At 36.5% G+C, this 19,196-nt stretch overlaps 1 pseudogene; it reads right to left on the reverse strand.

Moving 5' to 3' along the window:
• Nucleotides 1-1,399: 1,399 nt before the first annotated feature.
• Nucleotides 1,400-2,259, reverse strand: LOC123862867 (large ribosomal subunit protein eL30-like; annotated as a pseudogene).
• Between the last annotated feature and the right edge of the window lie 16,937 nt (nucleotides 2,260-19,196).

The raw sequence follows: 19,196 nt of genomic DNA on the forward strand, positions 1-19,196 counted from the left end.
GGAAAAGGGGCAAATAAGTATAAGGAAGAGTTCTTGCAATTTAAAATAACTGTTCAGTTAAGCAGTTCAAGAACAGCATTGAAAGATGACTTCAGGGGCGCCTGGGTGGCTCAGTTGGTTAAGCGACTGCCTTCGGCTCAGGTCATGATCCTGGAGTCCCTGGATCGAGTCCCTCATCAGGCTCCCTGCTCGGCAGGGAGCCTGCTTCTGCCTCTGGCCCTCCCCCCTCTCATGTGCTCTCTCTCTCTCATTCTCTCTGTCTCAAATAAATAAATAAAATCTTAAAAAAAAAAAAAAGAAAGATGACTTCAAGGAAGTCTCCCGTTTTTATGCAAACCTAATAACATTCTTTATTTTGGAAGGAAGGGATTTTGTTGCTGTTACATCTTTATATCTTACATTTTGTTTTCTAATCCTAGTTTACCTACAGAAATAGGCAAAACAACTTTTCAGTATTATTGTAGGCCAAATAGGTACTGCTTTGTTTTGATTTACTATATGAAATCTCCTTAGTTCTGACTTTGGCTTCACACTGCATACTTTTCCCTCATATTCTTGTTCAAGTACATAGTGTATTGTATTATGAAGTATCTATTTATACCTCTCTTTCACTACTAAGCTGGGAATTCCTAGAGGATAAAGACTATCTGCTTAGACTCTTTCACACACATTCTGAAGAGAGCACCCCACACATAGTGGACACTCAGGATTGACATTGAATGGTGTGGACACTCAGGATTGACGTTGAATGGAAATTCAGTTTCACAAATGTTAACTTACCCTGTAGCAGGCACAACACTACAAATTATATGGAATCCCAGGTAAGACCAAGTCCATGATACCATCTTTCTTTTTTTTAAGACTTTTTTTTTTTTTTTTTGAGAAAGAGAGAGAGAGAGCTAGAAAGTGATAGAGCAAGCACAAGCAGGGTGTAGGGCAGAGGAAGGAGAAGCAACTCTCCACTGAGCAGGGAGCCCAATGCAGGGCTTGATCCCAGGACCCTGAGATCAAGACCTGAGCCGAAGGCAGACACTCAACCGACTGAGCCACCCAGGCATCCCTATGATACTTTTTTTTTTTTGAGACAGAGAGAACGAGAGAGAGAGCACATGAGGGGGGGGGGGTCAGAGGGAGAAGCAGGTTCCCTGCTGAGCAGGGAGCCCGATGCGGGACTCGATCCAGGGACTCCAGGATCATGACCCGAGCCGAAGGCAGTCGCCCAACCAACTGAGCCACCCAGGCGCCCGATACTTTCAATGTAACTGAGAGTGGAGAAGATGAAAAAGAAAATTAAAAAGCTACAAACTAGAACTGGGTTTCTCCTTCTCAACCTCAGCACTATTATTTTGGGCCAAAGAATTTCTTATTGTAGGGAACTGCCCTATGCATTTTAGAATGCTTAGCACTGTTTCTGGCCTCTACTCACCACAAGATCCCCCACAGTCATGAGAGCCAAAAATGTCACCAGGCATTGCCAAATGTCCCCTGGTGGGGAAAAATGCCCCTGGTTGAGAACCACCAAGTTAATGTAAGACATGCTCCGTAAAGTAATATAAGCAAAGTATTTTGGAGATTCAAAATAAGGAGAGACGTACCTAGTTGGAAAAATCAGGAACGTTTTCACAAATGAGTTGTTTAAATTGAGACATTATTATCACTATATCCAAGGCATCTTTGAAATTTTGGCTAAAATGTTCATCCTTTGAGCTTTGAATAAGTTTGACTTGTTAATTTTGAGCATGAGTATTAATAAAAGGTATTTATAAAGCTAGAGGAAAATTACACAATGAATATTTTCTGACATAAATATCAAGGAGATAATGCTATTCTTTAGCTGACTCTGTGTGTGTGTGTGTGTGTGTGTGTAAAACAAGCTCTGGTCAATTTTATTAAAGAAAAATTTTGCGTAATTAACTTGTCACCAGGCTGTTCTGGCAAGATTCTAATGTTATCAGAATCACCTGGATCAATCATAGCCAATGTGCATATTCTGTAGTATTTCCCACATACTGTGCCCAATTCAATATTATTGCCAGGGTGGTGATAGACACTAGTTTTGGCCAACATGACATGGTATTCTATTTCAGATTTCCTCCAGGCTGGACAGTTGTGGGCAAGGATGACCAGTTTGGCTTAGCCATATCAGAGCATTTTCAGAGTCTGCTTGTACCCCAGCACATACTTTCCACTTTTCATAATGAGTGGGAACCCAGAGTTGATCGATCCCAGGGACTTTGTTGTCTACTTTGCAGCCACCATCTTCCTGCCTTAAGTGCAAGATGGCCCCAACCAAAAGCAGCTGCCAAAATGGCTGGGTAAGAGGAAGGATAGAAGCAGATTCTTTGTATATTCTCCAAGTACATCTCTAGATTTGCAGGTGGTTTTTTTTGCTTTCATCTTGAAAATGCAATTTAGTAGTAGTATCTATTTTTTTCATAAATTATTCCTGTTTCATCCTATAATGACCATCTTAATTCCTAGTCTTTTTTTGTTCTACTATTTTGTTAACATAAAGTAAGCATTTCTTTAGTTAGACATTGTTTGATATCTTTTCCCACCTTCACAATTTCATCATTAATTATTTTATTATTTATTATGTAAGGCTTTTCTTTTGTAAATAGCATATTTTGATGTTGTTGTTCCTTTAATCTACTCTGAGAGTCTTTTAACAGGCAATATTATACCATTTATATTTAACTGTCGATCAAACCATTTACATATTAGTTAGTGATAACTTTAGATTTACTTCACCATCTGAATTTTGTATATATAAAGAAACTACAGTGGTAACAGAATGGACTCCAGACCCAGACTCCCTGAGTTCCAGCTATGTCAGTTTGAGCAATTTAAATCATTTGCATTGCCAATTTAATAATCTGTAAAATGACATGCTTATGATGTTTGTTGCCTGACATCATTGTAAGAATTAAATGTGAAAACACATCTAATACACTTATAATGCTGCTTAATTTTACTATATGCCCTTGATGACTTTATTTGTATATGTAATTTTATACTTTCCATACTATGCCTTTTTCTTTATATTTTTTCTCCTTCCTGTTCTTCCGTTGGATTAATCTTAGTGTAATATAACTTATGTCTTGTTCTTGTCCTACTAATTTCAGTTTTACAGTGCCATTTATATTCTTCTGTGTTAGTTTTAACTTCTAAAGTTTACTTAAAGTTTAATCAATAGCTTTGCTTTCCACACAACCAATACAAAGATTATAAGATTATTTACTCACATATTTCCCAATATTTTCTTGCATCCCACTTCTTCCAGGACTTAAAATGCTTCTTCCTGAAGGAGGAGCCTGTCAGGGAAAAATTCTCTCAATCTTTGTTTATCTGAAATTCTCTTCATATGACCCTCATTCTTGAGAGATTAGCTGGACAGAGAATTATAGGTTGACAGTTACTCTTTTACCACACTGTAAAGATATTATTCCATAATCTTGATACCTATTGTTTTTTTGAGCTATCTATAGTTAGTCTAATCACAGTTCTTTTTATGTAATGTCTTCTCTATTTCAGTTGTATGTTACATATTCTCTTTGATTTAATGTTCTGAAGTTTTAATAAAATATGTCTAAGTGTAGAATTATTTATTCTATATGGTGCTTATGCTTCTTGAAAATGAAGAATTTTAATTCTGAAAATTCTCAACTACGTTGTGTTCAAAAAACTATGTTGTTACTTTCCATATTGTCTCCTGGACCTCCTATCAAACCTGTGTTGGGCATTCATTCAGTCTATTCTCCTTGTCTTTGAACTTCTCTTCCATGTTTCTATCTCACTGTCTCTGGACAGTGCTGCATTCCACTGGATTGTGCTTCAATGTGCTGAATTCTAGATGATTTTCTCCAATTTATCTCTCAATTCTCTGATTCACTCTTCAGTTCTTAATAATCTTCCCCATTTCAATAGACCTCCTTCTGTGAGATTTTCTTGTGATCCAATGGTAGAATGTCTCTTTAGAATATTTTTATATTTGTTCTGTTAGGTACTCACAGATTTGGAACTAATTTTTATCTTAATTATTGAGAAGCAAGTTTCTCTATCTTGTAGTTATTGGTAACTTAGACTCTAATATTCAAAGACTTGAGTTCAGGTTTCCAAGTTCTCCTTTTTCTTTTTTTTTCAATCCAGAATCTAGCCAGGAGAATCTTCATTGCTGTCCATCTGCTTCCTATGTCAGTATTTAGATTTTATTCTACTTTACCTTTTCAGTGAGGTTTCAGTTCTCTTAGGGCCCCAGCTATATGTATCAATCTTTTTTCCAACTTCTCCCATGAATGAACTAAAGTTTGGTCATAAAAATCCAAGTGCTAGATACACTGAGTCTGATACTCAATGCTTCTATTTATTGTGCCCTATGACTTCCAGAGATTCAGCCCATGAACTTACCACTTTTCATTTCTACCACCTGGGGATTTTTATTCCATTTTGTTAGTTCAGCCACACATTTCATATATTGTTGTATTAAATCCAGAATCTCTAGTTGTTCATAGTGGGAGGAATTTACTACTTTAGCCCACCATTTTACCAGAATCAGTTGGACTGGCACTGTCTATCAATTCTAATAATTTGTATATGGAATGCTCACCATGCACAAGACATCATAAGAAAGTACAATAATATTTTCAAAGAGCTTTTAATTCAAACTCCTGTTGATGGTAATGGCAACAGGATTTCTCCATTTTCAAGTGGTAGGCAAGCAGAAGGTTACTTGGTTTATTAAAAACATTCAGCTAACCTTACAACAGAACCCAGACACTTCTTCTGGCCTCACTTCTAGGACATTCCTATTTCAAAGAACAAAGATGAATATCTAGGTCATAATAATATAACAAATCACACATTGTGGTTCTAGAGATGTTACTAAGAAAAGAATTATGAGTAAAACATAAAGATGGTGAGATTATATTAAAGCTAGAGTTATTGACAGGTTCTTTGAAAATCTGAAATAAAAAGGAAAATAAATTATTCACAGCCATTGAAATTCTGAGGTTCTCAATAATAATGATATTTTGTATTTATCATGCTGCATTTATATGGACCACCCAAACATGAAATTTCAAATATAATTTGCATGAATTCATTGATAAAATACCTTAAAGCAGAATATATTTCAGTATTCATTGCTAAATGGTTTTGCCAAAGAAATTGATCAGATAATGCTTCATGTAAAGTGCCAGGTATTATCATGTAATTTCAAATTCTAGTCTAAAACTCTATCAATATTTTTTAAATGAGATAAAACACACAACTTTTATATTTTTAAAAGTCATTTCCTTCCTCTCGGTCTTTTCCTTCCTAAAATTAAGTGAAACTTAAGGCTTGAAATCCCAAATAAGTTATTTTTGGCATAGCTTTTTACCTACATGCCAGTTACAAGTAATATCTGAATACAAACTCTAATGAACAAATGGGTATGTTGTGAGGAAGCAGAAATAAAGTAACTGCATGAAGGAGCAAATATAATTTAAAAATTACTCCTTATTCATTTACTGAGGAGTAAAAAGCTTATTAAAATCAAAAATTATAGTCACCATGGTTTAAGTCTTAAATCCATAAATTTCAGATGTGTTTTATTGCTTAGTTATTCTTCTAAGTGATGAGAACCATAAAGAGCTTTCAGACAACCTCTCGTACTGCAGGCTCATCATATTCTTAATTGCTTTCTCTAAAAAATGAAACTGATCTGTAAGTTAATAAGCAGATAGGATGATTTCTAATTTAGATCCCTAATTCCAAGCCCGCCTGAAAACTAAGCAAAGAAAAATATGCTCAGAGGACATGATGGATCAGCAGACTGTGATTATTTCAGCCTCAACTAATGGGGCGGCAACATTGTAGACTTAAGTCACAGATCAAAACCCAGTCTCTGCATACTTCTTAGGTTTCTCTTTGACTTTGGCAAAATGCTAAAATGCTTCTTAATAATCGAACACACTAAACAAAATTATCTTTTAAGAAAGCTGGGTCAGGATTCTGAGTATAAACCCCCTTATTTTCTGTAGAAATATGGAACTTATAAAGGGTTTCTGCAAAATGGTCTGACAACACATTCCTAAGTAAATTGATGCTCTGAAAAGCAAAATGACTTTCCCAAGTACAAACAACTAATTAATTTCAAATAAGAATAAAACTCAGACTTTCTTTCCTCATATACTGAAGATGTGGGATTAATAATTGAATACTGTTTCTTTTGTCATACCCTTTCTCCTTCCTTATAATCAGAACTATATATAATTCCCTCTGGACTATATAACCAAAAAAAAAAAAAAAAAAAAAACTGGGGCAGAATACTTAACAACAACAACAACAACAAAACACAATGTGAGTTCCAGTTCTGGTATAGTTATGTGAGCTTCCAATAGCCCAACCCTACTGTTGATAAGAGCTATAAAATCTAGGCAAAACAAACAAAGAAAAACAACTCTAGACTATGCAAAAGAATCTTGGTATGGAGAAGCAACACTATAGGGGGAGTTTTCAGGGTTTATTTGCTTGTCTGTTTTCTTTTAGAAGTATTTGAAGGTAAACTACAACTTCAGGTTGATACAGTGTGGAAGTTCCAACAACTTTTTTCTGGCCACAGGAAACAAAAAAAGGAAAATAGGTGGGCTGGGGATGTGGTCAGATGGCAGAGAGCTAGAGAAAGAATTGCTAATTCTGGGAATAAATTCTCATAAATCTCAGCCCAACTAAGTACAGGACTGCCTCAAACAATGGAGTAATGTTTTAAGAAACTGATCTGAGACTTGAGCCACCATCCTCAGAAAATGAGACAGAATTTATAATCTAAATATAATTGGATTGATTGACCACTAAAAAGAGAGTAAAAATGTTTTCCAAAGAATTATAACAGAATCCATAGTATAAAAATAAAGCATTCACAATTTTCCTGACATGATTCAAAATTAACTGATATATACAAAATTAGAAACTGTGAGCTATTCTGAGAAAGTTAATCAACAGATGTCAACCTAAAATGACATAGTTGTTGAAATTATATGATAGGACTTTAAAGTGGCTATTATACTGTGCTTCATGGGGAAAAGAAGATATATTAGAAAAAATAGGAAATCTCAGTAAAGAAACAGAAAACAACAAAGAAATTTTAGACCTAGCAGAATGGAGACGAGAGAGGAAAATGTCAACTCGAACATAGATCATTAGCAATTACCAATCTTAAGAAGGGAAAAAATAAGATTGAAAAAATGCGTAAGTACTCAGAGACCTTTGGGACAATCTAAAAAGGCTTAACATATGCATAATTGGTGCCCAGAAGGAAAAGAGGAGTAAGGACAGGAAAAAAAAAAAAAAAGAAGAAGAAGAAGAAGAAAAAAAAGATTTAAAAAAAACAACCAAACCCCTTAAAATTTTAGATAAAGGATATACATTTACAGACTCAAGAAAGTCCATAACTCCCAAGCAAGCTAAACCCAAAGAAACACATGTGAATAGAAATTATAATCAAACTAACAAGCAAAGATAGTGAAAATATCTTGGAAATGGAGAAAAATGACACATTACATATAAGATAACAATTTAAATTTCTGCAGATTTCTTGGTACCATATGGATGAGTTAACTTAAAATGAATAGCACCAAAATGCAGGAGCTAAAACTATAAAACTCTCAGAAAAAAAAAAAATGTGTAAACTTTTATCTTTGAATTAGGCACTGTTTTTTTTTGTTTGTTTTTTGTTTTGTTTTGTTTTGTTTTGTTTTAGGGATGACAACTAAAACACAACTAACCATAGAAAAAAAGATAAATTGGGCTTCATTAAAATTAAAAAAATTTGTACTTGTTTTTTTTTTGAAGATTTTAAGTAATCTCTACACCCAAGGTGGGGCTCAAACACACAATCCTGAGATCAAGAGTCACATGCTCCTCCAACTGAGCCAGCCAGGCACACCATAAAAATTTTTTTGTACTTTAAAAAACACTATCAAGAAAATAAAAAGGCAACCAACACAGTGGAAGAATATGCTAACAAGTCATATATCTCATTTGGGACTAAGTAGCCAGAATACATAAAGGGCTCCTATAGCAGAAAGGCAAATAAACTTCAAAATGGGCAGGCAAAGGATTCAAGTAGATATTTCTCCCAAGAAGATACACAGATGACCAATAAGCACAATAAAAGATGTCAAAAGTCATTGGTCATTAAGAAACTGCTAATCAAGACCACAAGGCAATACCACTTCACACCTAATAGAATGGTTAGGATCAAAAAGTAAGACAATAACAAATGTTGACAAGTATACAGAAAAGTCAAAACCCTTGTTCACTGTTGATGAGAATGTAAAACAGTACAGCTGCTTTAGAAAACAGTGTGACATTTTCTCAAAAATTTAAATATAGAGTTATCATTTGATCCAAGAATTCCAGTCCTATGTATATACCCAACAGAAATTAAAACATATGTCCACGGAAGAATCTACATATGAATGTTCATTGCAGCATTATTCACAAGGGCCAAAGGGTGGAAACAATCCAAATGTCCATCAACTGATGAACGGATAAACACAATAAGGCATAGCTCTACAATGGAGTATTATGTGGCCATAAAAAAGAGTGAAATGATAATATTGCTGCCATATTCATAAACCTTGAAGACATTATGTGAAGTCAAAGAAGCCAATCACAAGGACTACATATGCTATGATTCCATATATATTATATGTTCAGAATAGAGAAATCTATGGGGACAGAGAGCAGATTGTGGTTTCCTAGAATAGAGGAGTTGGAGGGTTAGGGAATGATAGCTAAAGAGTACAGGGTTTCTTTTGGGAGTAATAAAAATATCCTGAAATTGGTCATGATGATAGTTGCACAGCTCTGTTAATACATTAAAAACTATTGAATTTTATACTTTAAATGGTGACATATGATATGTGAGTTATATCTCCATAGAGCTGTTACCAAAAAAAAAAAAAAAAGGATAATATGTTAAGACCAATTAAGGATTATCCCAGAAAAGTAAGGTTGGTATAACATTCAAAAAGCAAACAACAGAGTGACATCAGCAAACTGGCAAAATAGGAGATTCCAGTCCTCAAACTCCCACAGAAACACCAATTTTAACAGCCACCCATACATGAGAATACCTTTATGGGAGCATAGGAGTCTGGCTGATAAGTCCCAGCTCTCGTGTAGCAAAAACCCAAGAGTAGATGCATTGAAGAGAGTAAGGAGAACAGTTTTACTATAACTTTGTCACCTCTTGTATGTGGGAGAGGGGAGAGAGGGAGATAAGCAAGGAATGAGAATTATGGTATCTGAGGACATCTGTATCTGCCGCTAGTGATGGAATGGATGGAGAAATAACAGAGACAATACAGATTAAATAACAGCTTGATAGAAGATGATGTATTGTGGATACAGTAAAAGTGGATATGTCTAGCTGGAAGTATAGATAGAACTTCCAGGTAGAGATATCCATGGGGCAGTTAAATATAAAAGTCTGCAGTTCAGAGTTTTATGCTAGAGCTGGAAACATTTAGCAGGTGGATGATAGTTGAAGCCAAAAGACAGGATACTGTATCCAGGTTCCCTTTAGTGAACGATGCAAAGGGGTGAAGATGGGCTCCTGGGAACACTGACATTGAAGGGGTTAGTATAAAAAAAAAATGCAGAGAAAAGTAAGAGATTCTGAGAGGCAAGAAGAAAGCCAGAAGAGACGGAATTACAGAAGCTAGAGAGGAAACACAATGGGAAGATGCAGCAGCCATTTTCCAATGCCAATTTGGGATCACTACATTGCAGGGGAAGCAACTAAAATGTTTCATCCAGAGAAGATAAAACCACAAGATAGAAGTAGAAATAAATGCAGTTGGTTTTCTGATATCTGCAGACTAATGATACATAAAATGGAGTAGCTTTTTGTCTAGGCGGGAGGTTAAAAAGCCAGAACTAGAACCAATGTGTAGAAGGTTCAGAAAGAAATCTCAGCTCAATTTAGGGAAAAAAAAATTCTGCATTTTGCTAGAATTATCCAAACATAAAGTGGGCTGCCCCAGTGGGGTTGTTAGTACTAGACTGATGGGTCACATGTCAGAGGATCAGGAGTCCACGTAGAAAGATACCATGTATCTATCACCATTATCCACAAGTACTTACTAAACAGTGGGTTGAATAATATGTAATTGCTAATATTTAGCCATTTTTAACTAATAAAAAAGATAATTTTATTTGGTTCAATCTAGTATTTACTGGACAAAAAAAATGATTGAATAAATAAGTAATGAATGAATGAATATTGGACTAGGAAGTCCTTTTAATTTTCAGTGAAGAGAAATGTAGATGCTTTTTAAAAATCAGTTCTAAAAACACTAAGTATTTCCTGGAAATAACACAAAATGACAAGAGAGTTGTGCCAGAAGGAAATATGTTTCCTTCCACCTTCATGTAGATATTTCTTAAAGGCATCCAAAGGCAATATTTTAGTTAAGAATTATGTATATATTTATTTGAGTTATTTTGAGTAAATTTACTCAGAAATACTTCATTGAAAGTCCATTTTATAGACTGAACAGCAAAATTATTATTTTATTATTGTGTTATTATTGTTACTGATAATACCAAAAAAGAAAAAAAAGTCATGTAATAAATACACCTCTGAATCAAGAAGTTCAATAAAGAATTTAATTTTTTTATTTTGAAAGAAAATATTTTCAATTCAGCTTATATGATTCAATTTCCATTGGCTTTTATCATCCATTTTAAACTACTCAGAAGGAAAGAAATTGCTAGTTGTTGATTTTTTTTTTAATGATTCCAAGTTACTATGAGTATAATTTCCTCGTGTTGTTGCTTGGGAGTCATAAATGTCACCACAAGTGCACGTTTTTGTTCTTATTTTGATTTCTATTGACTAAGCCTTTCCCTTTTCAGCCACTTAGTGTCACCCTATCACAACCCAAATTATAGTCTAAATTAAAAAGACAAAGTGCTCCTTTCCTCAGCCACAGTGGAATGCAGACTCCATGGAGCATAAATTGTTCCCTAGGGCATGTAGTAGTCAATCTTTCATTTTCTTTCACATTCCTCACTCTAGAGAATTTCTGGCAAAATTACACGGTAGGAAAATGAATATTTTGCTTCTCTGACGTTTTGGTACATTTTGTACATTTATAGTCTAAATTATTTTCATCCTTTTAGGAAACTGATTAATTATTAGCCTGCCTAACTTCTCAATAAAAGTTAATTAAACACATTATTAATTATTAATAATATGCTGAGGTACATGTAGCCATTTTCAGGATCTAGATGTTAATAACCACAAACACTTCAGTTGACATTTTCTCCAGCCAGAGTCATCTCTAGATGAGATACTGATCATGGTGTTGTCTTGCTCAAAAATTTTCTAAGCAGTTTTATTTCCTGAAGGTTAAAATTTGACCAGTCTCGTTATTCTAATATTTAAGGCCTCCATGATCTGGCCCTGCATTCCTGGTTCTAGCCACATTGGAGTCTCTGGTTGCCAATCCCCAGCGGTATCTTACACAGTCTTGACTAAGTACCTCTGTTCACTCTGTTATTTCCACTGAGATGCCCTTGTACTATTTATCTCTATACATCCTTCCCAATCCATCTGCAATATTCTCTCTTCCATGAAATCTGCTATGAATTAGACATAATGTTTTAAACACAAAACATTCAAAGTCAGAAAGGTTTTATCATTCTCTGATTAATATTTTGTAAGTGTGGAAGTGTGGAGAAGTGTTTCCTATAATCCATGTCCCCTAGAGCATATTGCTTTTCTTTTTTTTTTTTTTAAAGCTGTAGGATTTTTTTTTAATTTTTTTTTTAATTTATTTATTTGAAGAGAGAGACACAGTGAGAGAGGGAACACAAGCAGGGGGAGTGGCAGAGGGAGAAGCAGGCTTCCCGCCGAGCGGGGAGCCCGATGCGGGGCTCGATCCCAGGACCCTGGGATCATGACCTGAGCCGAAGGCAGACACTTAACGACTGAGCCACCCAGGCGCCCCGAGCATATTGCTTTTCATGTCTCATTGTCTATAGCTGGGTCACATATTAATCATTAATGAGGTGAATAAATGAATATCGCAAATGGTCCAGCCATCCATGGGGATGGGAGAAGAATGAAAAGTTCAATAAAGCCAATGTTATAAGGAAGTAGGCAAAGATTTTGGGTAGACATTGTTTTCAACTCTTTCTGATGTGAAAATAATTGTTATGTCTATAAATTCCAATAGCATTTTCTTTAGACAGTTATCAAAGAAAACCTATTCCAATCAGCCTTGTTATAGATGAGAAATAGACTAGAAATTTTATCTCTTTATCCCAGTATCTGGCACACATTGGGTACCAATAAAGTTCTTTGGAAGTAAATCTTATTTAAGTGACCATTGCTATATGCCTAAATAACAGAATGATGATCTGTACCCCATGTTTAGAAAGCAATAACTAGAGGTTAAAAGAAGAGCATTTGTGTATAAATACTGCTGGTGGTTACAGTTGTCTGTTCCTAATTCTATCTCTGTTACTTCCTAGCTGTGCGAACTTTGGCAAGTTACACAAGCTCCATAGCTTTACTTTTTCCATGTGTAAAATGGAATGATTTTACATGAAAATACTTTGTTTTTTAAGTGAATCAATGTTTGTAAATTGCTTAGTCCAGTGACAGAGACTTAGTAATTAGTAGTGACAGTTAGGAACCTCCATGGATCACAAAGTTATGGCTATTTTGGTCAGTGCAGGGTATCGAAATAAAATAAATTTCCTAGAATGTGTATCCTTTCTATAAACCAAATCGAGCCAATTTCCACATAGATAGATGGGGCTAGCAATTTGCCTTTTACCAACTGTCATGGCAACAAAGTCAGCAAAACTGATAAACTCTGAATTTTCCCATTATTGCCTTTTCTGGATTTAAAATAACACAACAGTTCAAAAGTATTTTTTGATAGTTCTTTTGAAAGAAATATTGACTCTAATATTTATGTGAGAAGAGAAAACCAAGCATCCCAAAATGAAGGTAGGGAGGTAAATAATTTGAGATACTGTCACCCTCTGGACCCCAAGAACGGACTTTTACTGCCCTCCTGCTTGTACTCACTAACCTTTGTCTTACATTTTTCCTTAAGCTCTTTTTTCTGGCTTACCTCTCAACTCAGACAAATGAAAACCAAAACCACTCCTCAGATGATGGTGACTGCCCTGACAAGACCTCCTGCCATCCCAGACCACCCAGGTCATCTGAGGTAAGCCCCTGACTTCATCTGCACATAGACGGTAAAGTGACCCCCAGGAAGAACCAACAATTACCTTTACCTCATTGTAATACTAAAATAAAACCTCCACCCAAGGAGGAGCCTCAGCCTCATTTACATAACATACAACACAGTACAGGCATGTTTCCTTAAGGCGCATGCGTGACCTTATGCCTGCCTCTACAGAGGATGACAAGACTTCCCTATCTAAATATTCAAAACCCTAAACAAAGGGTATTCATTCACCCTCTCTGGGAGTCACAGCTTTGGAAGCTATTCCCCGTGATCTTCTTATTTGCTGCAAATAAAGTTTATTTTGTCTGACAACTACACCTGGGATCTGTGGCTCACCAAGGAGTAAACTCACGGGTTGGTTACAATATGAAAGGAAAACGAAGACTATCCCTCATGCTTTCACAAAGTTTTGAGCAATGTCTTTTAAAAATCAAATTTGGAAGTTAGAATCCTAAACTTTTAATATCTGACAGGAAAAAAAAAAAAATTCCACCGAAGTTGGTGAAAGAAACTGAGAAGTAGAGTTTAATATCTGTCACATTACATTTACAAAGCAATAAACTCAGCTATTTAGCCACTGCAATGTTTATCCAATTGTTTTTAAAACATGACCAGAATTTGCAATTTTCAAGAATTCAATAATGTTACCGGTTAATAAAACAACCCTTACTCACATCTAACCTAAGCATGGTTTGTCAATTATTACCATAAACAGTGGCACTTACAGCAAATGTTTAACTCCAAGTTATGTCAAAGCACTTTTCAGAGTGATATAATTTGTGTTAAATCTGCAAAGGACTATATTTAATGGTCCATTTCAGACATGGCCTCTTAGTTGCTGGTACAATCTAATAATGAATGTAAAACAAACCAATGTCAAGTTTTTCCATTCAAAAAGCTGTAAAGACACTATCTCCCCAAGCTGAACTTAGATTCATCCGACTATGGGGCATTTGTAGAAATTCTGGTTCTCTTTTTCCCCTCTGCCTTTTTTTCCTGGTTAATACCTTTTTATATTCATGGGACACTAGCTTGGCCAGTTAAATCCCAGCAAAACTGACCTTCAGTTTGTGCTTATTTTTTCCCCCTCTCACATAATCTGGAGGGTGCCTTCACTGCCCAAGAATGTCTGTTCCCTCTTCTCCCACAAGCAGCTTGCTCTCAGGTCAACCAGCTGTTTGTGACTAAGCCAGTTCATTCACTCATTACTTAATCAATCATTTAGCTCATTTATTCAGCACATATCTATTGTGTGCTTACTATGTGAAAGGCGCTGTTGTAGGTACTAGAGATACACAGTGAACCAAACAGCAATAGGCAAATTTCCTACCTGTAAGCAGAAGAGTTCTGGATCGCCAGTATAAGGAAGACCCAATATAGCTCTCTTGACACAAGAGATGTGATTTTTGCAGCCTCACCCCACCCCCAAGTATTTTCTGTGATCCAGGCTCTACCAGCTCTCCTTGCCCAAGCACACTTCCTGCAGAACTTCCTAGCAGGTGTTGGAATTACAAAGAAATGCAAAAGCCCCCGTAGTCAAAGATTTTAAAGGAACAAAGGAAATGCACAAACTGACAAGTCTCTAGCCTCACCACATCAGAGACAATAAATCAGTGGTAAAAACTCCCAGGGCTGCTTGAAAAGCAAGCAAGGCCCTGCATTCCTTACCAGAAGTAATGGGCCCAGGGCCCCATCCAGTGTGTACTGGCTCTTGGAACACATCCATAGACCTTCCTCTGTCCACAGGTAACTTCTGCTTCATTATAATGTTAAGGTCTGGGGCCTAGGAGGAGCACACCGTCATTAACATAACATAGGTTGCATGTATAGACATGTGTTCTAAGTAAGCCCACATAACCTTATGCCTGTCTTTACATGTGATGACAAAGCTCTCCTTTCCGAATATTTATCCCAACCCTAAATAAATGGAACCCACTCACTCCTACTCAGAAAGACATGGCTTTGGAAGTATTCTCCATGATCTCCTTTTCTGCTGCAAATCAAGTTTCCTTTGTGTGACAACTCCAACTGTGGAGTCTCTACCCGTAACTCACTAAGAAGCGAACTCATGTTAGTTCCATTACATTTGCTCATGACGGTTTCACTTCAGAGGAGGGAGAGAAACAATAGCATGACAAGTAGGCCTTTCCAAAAATTCTTTGGGAAACATAAATTATAGAAAGAGTAGATAGGGAGTGTTGGCTGGGGACAAGGTTGTCATCATATCAAATATAGTGGTCAGAGAAAGCCTCAGTGAAAATGTGGAATTTGAGACAAGAGCTTAAGGAAGTGAGGAAGAAAGCCAAATGGGTAAATGAGAAAGGTGCCTTAAAGACTGAGGGAAGAACAACTGCAAAGGCCTTGAGGCAGGAGAATGCCTGGGAAGTTCCAGGAAAAGCATGAAGTCCACTGTGCTGGGAACAGAGTGAGTCAAGAGGAGACCAGTAGAATATGAGGCCAGAAAGAGAAGAGAGAATAGGCCTTGTGAGGTTTTGTAAACTACTGCAAGGATTTCTTTTTTCACTTTGAGGGAAATGAGAAGCCACTCCAGAGTCGTGTGCAGAAGAGTGATAGGATCCAACTTATGGTTAAGAGCATCACTGTGGTTGCTATATCAAGAGTAGACAGTGGGCAGGCAAGTGTAAAAACAGATGGAAATAAAAATCTACTAGGAAGCCATTGAAATAATTCATGTGACATGTGATAGTAATTCAGGTGAAAAGTTGCTGGAGGAGGTAATGAAAGTGGTAGGGGTCTGTATATATCTTGAAAGGGGAGACTACAGGATTTGCTGATTGACTGGAGATGGTATGAAAGAGAGAACTAAAAAGTGTTTTCAAGTCTTTTTAGCCTGAACACCCAAAAGGAAACAGTTGTAATTGTACTGAAATAGGAAAGATAGGTGGGAATGAAAGAGTAGAGGAGAGGTGAGGAAAATCAGAAGCTAGATTTGGGGCAAGTTTACTTGCAGAAGTCTAGTAGACATCCAAATGGTGACATGGAGTTGGCAGTTGGTTATACAAGTTCAGGGAAGAGATCTGATTTGGAGAGATGAATTTTGGAGTCCTCAGTTTGTTGAGGATAATCTCTGAAACTGAATGAGATTCCTGAAAGTGTGCATGTAAATAGAAAAGAAAGAGGTCTGAGGCTTAGCCTTAGGGCATCTCAGACATGTCAAGTCTGGATAGATGAGGGAAAATCAGCAAAGGAGATGGAGAGAGCCAGTCAATAAAATGGAAAGCAAATCAGGAAATGTATTGTTCTGGAAGTCAGGTGAAGTAAGTGTTTAAAGGAAGAAGTGATAGCTTATGTCAAATGTTGCCAATTAGGTCAAGTAAGATAAAGACTGAAAATTGACCATTGGTTTAGCAATGTGATCAGTATTTCTTCTCAGTGGGGAGAAGAAGCAAATGATGAAATCGGACAGCCAGACATACTGCCTCATTTGAAGTCATCCTTACATAATCCTGGATCCCATAGTCTCCAAGAACTGAACTGATTTTGGAATTTATTTTATTCTATGATGCTCCAGCACTCAATTCCTTATGTCTATGCCTGGTCTGATTTCATATTGGTATTTTCAAGTTGATATTCTTAAAAAAATTATGTGAAAGAAACAATTTAATATTATTATCATTGTTTTGTAGGAGATACAGTTTTAAGAGAAGATAAATGTTTTATTGTTACACTTCTGGTTAGTGCAAAGTGGTGACTTCAGCCCAGGCCTTCTGACTTCTAGAATTTTCTCCTGCTCCATTAATTTCTATAAAGAGAGTGATTGATGCCTCCTTCCTTTTTCTTTGGACCTTCCTTTATGCATTGCCCACTTCTCTTCATAACTTCTGTTTACTCTTACTTAATCCCTTGAATTTTGGTCCTTAGACTTTTTTTTGAACACCTGCGTGCCATGACCTTTAAGGACAAATATCGATAGAACTTTAGAGCTTCAGGGAATTTGGACTTCTGCCAGGCTGCAAATCCAGATAATAGTTTCATATCACCTCATGACCATCCTTTCCTGCAGGATTTACTTTCTTCTACTACCCAGCACAGGAGAAAGACCGGGTAAAAGACCAGCACTGTACCATTGAACTGTCCATTCTCTTGTTACAAAGATAATGATTATTGAGTTCAGCATCCAAGTACTCAGTAAATATTGTGAGTATGATCTCATATAATATACTCTTTCTCCTTGCTCCTGATTCTTTCCAAGAGTTTTTCTTCCTTCCACCCTTATATTCAAGCATAAGAAATCCATAGAATTTTAATGACTTAAGAGATCATGTTCCTAGTAGCAGACATCCATCTTCAACTTGACTTCTTAGTGAAGTCAACTCACTACCATTGATACACATAAGCATGCATTTGGAAAAATAATATTGGATTTGTCACGGCTTTTAGATGATAAAACACGAATTTCAAAAACCATGCAGGCAGTGGATTGCATCGGTATCAATTTCCTGGTTGTGATATTGTATAAGGCAAGAAGTTACCATTGGAGAAAACTGGGTAAAGGGTATTTAAGACCTCTGTTTTACTTCTTAAAACTGTATGTGAATCTACAATTATCTCAGAATAAAAAGCTTAAAATGTATACGAGTAAAAGGACTCCATGGGCAGACTTCTTTTTCTAAGACCTTCAAACTGTCATGAGGTTGAGAAGGGAGGGCACAAGAGAAACTGCTGTTTTAGGCAGAATCTACCATGCTGGCCTTAGGAAGTGGTATAAAAAAGTCACAGAAGCTAACAGATAAACAGCAACCTGGGGAAAAGAGAGGTGGCACTGAATATGAATTTTTATTTTAGCACCAAATATAGTCGTGGTGTTTGCAGTATTATTGTTAGTATAGATCCCACCTCCAATCAGCGGCCGTACTCCCAGTAAGCCACCTGCTGTGAAATCGTGTATTTTTTTTTCACAAGGGTTATTTAATCTATGTATCCGGCTGGTCATAGTTCCAATTTCCAAAGCTAAATCAAACATGTTGTCCTTGTTTCCACCATCTCTCTTCCAGTCTTCTGGCTTTCCTTTCCCTTTCCAGGATTTCTTAAGATCTTTGACTCCACTGACGGAAGTCAGGCTTCTGACCGCCTAATAAATAAGTTCACCAGTGAAGAGCCTATTTTTCCTTCTGTTTAATTACAGGCTTCAGAGACACTCAAAATGGTGGGTGTCCTAGGGACAAATAATACTGTAGGCTTGGTTTACTTATCTCCTGTTGGCATTGGCACCAAGCCCTTCCCTCTGCTTTGCAATTCATGGCTGTGTCTGTGGCGGCATGCTAAACAGACTGAGGCCACCACACAGGCCACTCAGCCTGTCCAGATGCAGCTCAGCTAATCCATATACATTAATGGCCAGGTCAGAGCAGTAGTTTAGACAACTAACGCTGCTGGTTTGTTTCTAGCGCAATCTAGGTATGCCATCGTAAATTAATTCATGTATTATCCTTTGAATTAGATGTGGTGAACTATCCTGGGACTTGAACTACCACATGCTTGTTCTGAATTCTGGGTGATTGGCTTCAAATTGACCCTTAGAAATGAATGTATGTATAAAATGATTAGGTGACAGAATTAAGAATAAAATCAAACATACAAGAAACTGTGAAAAATAAATTTCCCTCCTACTCTTGTTTCCTCAGATTCTCATTTCCCTTATACGAAGCAACTCACTGTTAATAGTTTTAAGCAGAGACATTCTATGCATATATGAGTATATGTGTGTATGTTTCATAGAGAGGGAAAACACAATCGCTGTATTTCCCTAATTATTACATAAAAACTAGCAGGATATACACAGTGTCCCACAATTTGTTCCTTATACTTAATGATAACTCTTAGAGGACCTTCCTAGTCAGTATCTGCAACCTGCCCCACCTTTCTTTCTATCTATCATCTATCTATCTATCTATCGAGGTATCTATCTAT

Source organism: Mirounga angustirostris, unplaced genomic scaffold (genome assembly GCF_029215605.1).
Source record: "Mirounga angustirostris isolate CCGP_5_RB_7025 unplaced genomic scaffold, mMirAng1.0.hap1 SCAF_1, whole genome shotgun sequence".
Lineage (NCBI taxonomy): Eukaryota > Metazoa > Chordata > Mammalia > Carnivora > Phocidae > Mirounga > Mirounga angustirostris.